General features: G+C 43.9%; 2 pseudogenes; both read left to right on the top strand.

Annotated features, from left to right (window-relative positions):
- Nucleotides 1–365: 365 nt before the first annotated feature.
- On the top strand, nucleotides 366–1,228 carry LOC140279282 (protein ABHD15-like; annotated as a pseudogene).
- Nucleotides 1,225–2,272, top strand: LOC140279281 (protein ABHD15-like; annotated as a pseudogene).
- Nucleotides 2,273–3,712: the final 1,440 nt, after the last annotated feature.

Raw genomic sequence — 3,712 nt, 5'->3', positions numbered from 1 at the left:
GAAAGGAAAAGGAATAGTCGCAGAAATGGAACAAGCAAGGTCAAAGACTACGAATCACAAGAAATGGGACAGATTTATGCTGTCTGTGTTTGCTTGGAAGATGAGGAGAAAGGTGGGGAGTTACAAACGTTTCCTCCAGTTCTCTTTTTTTAATGTTTCTTTGCTAATCACTGAGGACATTTCTTCATATTACTCCTTTTGTATTCCTAGTTTTCTTCTTTTTTCTCTTTTTCCAAGCAAGCTCAAGAAAGAGGGCAACTATTGACATCTGTCAACTTTACAGGCTAGAATTTGACATCAGTTTCTGTAGCAACAAGGAAAAAAATGGGGGTTCAAAGTTAAAGAAGATTTCACGGTCCAAATAAAGCACTAGATTCAATGACAGTTTAGTGTATTTACTCATGGCATCAGTTCTGTGGGATTGTTTGTTCTGTCTGCTTCCAACCCTGTTACTGTTTGTACTGTCTCTGGCTCTCCACTGGCCAAGAGTACGTTGATGGACAAGGCTGGCTGTCACGGCTGCAAGCTGGAGACTGTGGGTCATTTTTTGCCTGATCCTGAAACTGCCAATACAGGCAGGAGTACAAGAACATGGACCAAAGAGGTCAAATCACCAGAGGCAGGTATTTTACCAGGGTCAGATCGGATGTCAGATGGAGCCAGGCTCATCTGCAAACCCACAGAGCTGGCCAAATATCTGCTGCAGCACTGTGGCTCTCTGGTCAAGTTAAAACTGGCTGCCTGGCCATGGGGTGACCCCCACCTCCAGACTGCGTCCTGTCTGCTGTGTGGACAACGTGGAGACATGATACAGTTCACCAGGGACCACCTTTTATTGAAAGATGGGGGGATCGTAGCTCTGGATTGGGCTGTGGGGACAAGGCTTTGTGAGAGGGTGGCTAGAAAGAGGTGGGAGGGGAGGAAGGCGCTTGGCTGCTTCATCTCTACACCTCCTGTCCTCCTTCTTATTCCTCAGTGCTGGGGAGGGATGACCTCCCACTTTAAGATGCTTTGCCAACTGGCCTTGTGGCAGGGCTTTTATGTGGTGGTGTTTCATCATCAAGACACAGCGGTGTCCGCGCTGACCACAGCACGACTGATGGAGTTTGGAGACCCAGTTGATCTAGAACAGGTAGAAAGTTTTCCTGCAGCCTCCTCATGCATTCCTTTTTACCCTTTTATTTGTAATTGAAAGTTTACTTGTTCATGAAACCAATTTTAGAAATGAAAGGTGCCACTTTCTGGGCAACACTGAATTTTCCATCTCACCCATGCTGTTGAGCCAACTGTGGTTCGAAACAGCCATGCCTCCTATTTATCATTGGGGGGTGCTATCTCACCGGAAACTGCAGAGAAACTGCAGAGAAATATAAAAGACAAATAATTGCATATTAAAAGCACAGATATGGCTACAGTAGAGATATACTTTTGAATATATGTTGTTTCCACATGGTACTGGTATAAGAAAGAAGTTCCTTCAGAGGTGTCCTGGATATGGATCGCATCCTCAGCTGTTTTTCCCTCAGAGACTTTGAAGAAACTCTTTTCTGTTCCTCAGCCCAGCTCTGGCAGGGAGTTTCTCTGTCTCCAGAAAGCTCTTTAAACTCTGGATCTCCCTCTATGTCAGACCCCAAGGCTGCTGTGAGCTTGGCACCCTCAGTGGCCTGGACACCGGGTGAAAGGGCTTACCCAGCCAAGGACTGGGAGAGCTACTGGGGGAGAAACGAACCACTGAGAGATGCAGATGAGGTTGCAGTCCCGGTGCTCTGTATTTGCAGCATATACGACCCTCTCCTTCCCCCTGCCTCCACCCTTCTCCTATCTCTTTTCCTCAGCAATCCTTATTTCCACCTACTGTTAACAGACAGAGGAGGGCACTGCGATTTTACTCTGGAGGGCAGAGAGGAGATGGAGGGAGGGAGGACGTGGAATGAAGAGGAGGGTGAACGCATCTGAAGTCATATCACAGTTATGGAGTACTTCAGAGTGGTGGCTGATTTCCTAAAGGAGGGGGAGAGAGATGGGGTGAACTGGAGAAGCCCACTCGAGTTGAATAGTCAGACTGGGCAGAAGAAAAGGATTGAAAGTTTAGGATTGGTATTGATAAGGAGAATGAGACCACAGGAGTCTGAACACACTGTATGGATGGCGAAGAGGCAGGGAACTTCACATGGAAGAGGTCCTATACCCGCTGAGGAGGAGGAGATGATGGAAGAGATCTGCAGAGGTATTTCATCCACTTTAGATTATTTGAAGTTTAACAAAAGATTTACAAACAAAATCAATCCGAGGATTTGCAGATAAGTTTAAGCCCGATTTAATTGGTAAATATGTAAAAACCTGTTTGATGAAATATGTTCTCATACTAAACTTGATGCCAGCAATAAATTGCCTGACAACACTCTGGATGACAGTATGTGCTGGTCCAAAACCTGCAGTATTCAGCATTAATGGTGCCTTCACTAGTGTTGAAGCTTCACATTCCATCACAGATACTGACTTATGAGCTTTATGCTGATGGCAAGGGAAATATTCATTCTTCTCTTCAGCTTGTGGTAATTTGTGATTTCCACGTAGAATTGAAATTTCACATCACAGATATCAGATCAGTTTACCACCCAAGTTATTCTCAAATAAGATTGGGCCCAGAGAAGGCAGCAGTGTTTCCAGCGCTTGTTAATAAATATAGTTTTTCCTTGAGCTCTCACAGCAATTTCCATCACCATATCTTGTCCGTCTCAGACAAGCACACAAAGCACAGTGAGACCGAGAAATATTAAAATTACTTTATTACAGATGATTCTTTATCCAGTAGCCCTCTTCCAACAAAAAATAGTAATTACAAACAAAATATTACATTTAACCCCTAAACTTTGCTTCCGAGTTTCTTTTATACATTTCAAATCACTTATTCATCTGAAGGAATATCTTTTCTCTTCTGCTATGCAACATTCAGCGTTTTGCACAATCTATACAATTTAATACAGTTTAATACAGATCTCTGGACCAGGGAGAATAAAACAGCAAGATCCACCAAATGACAGGAGAGATAAAAGGAATACTGATAACAGACTGTACAGAGACACGACCCTGCCTCCCGCCTACTTTCAGCCAATGGCGGCTGCCCCGTCGGCACGTTGCTGGGGCATCACAGTAGACTCTTTGATCTGGTCAGCTACTTGTGCAATCAGTGCAACTGACCCAGTTCAGAGTGACCAAGGTCTTAAGCTAGACTCTGCCCCCCACTGCCTCACAAAACACCCAGTAAACAAGAGGTCTAAAAATCTGCCGCTCTTTTGACCCTCTGCAGGCAACATCCGGAAAATAAAATTATGACCCTTCAGGGTATAAAAAACACCAAGGAGCTGGAGAGAAGGTTGATAAAAGAGGTTTGGTACAATGACATATGGGAATTCTGTTTCTGAACTAAGGGAACCAAAATGTTTCGAGTGCAGGGTGGAAAGATTATTTTTCTTTTCTTTTTTTTTCCCCAAAGGCAAATAATTATGTGCAGCGTGAACCTGCTTTGAACTAAAACAGACCGCATGTTTCATAAATCAGGAATAAAAGTCTAATTAAGCTCAGGAGGATCTCACAAGGCCTAGATTAACCCTTTTTACAAACAGAAAAACAGATTCCTAGTATTGTGCAAGAATTTGGAACCCACTTCAGGTTGTAGAGTGCAGCAAATATTTCAGAATTCAGCACCCCC

Source organism: Leuresthes tenuis, unplaced genomic scaffold (genome assembly GCF_036924035.1).
Source record: "Leuresthes tenuis unplaced genomic scaffold, fLeuTen1.0.hap1 SCAF_21, whole genome shotgun sequence".
NCBI lineage: Eukaryota > Metazoa > Chordata > Actinopteri > Atheriniformes > Atherinopsidae > Leuresthes > Leuresthes tenuis.
Note: the sequence above shows the minus strand (reverse complement) of the source record. Positions and strands in the feature narration are given on the sequence as shown.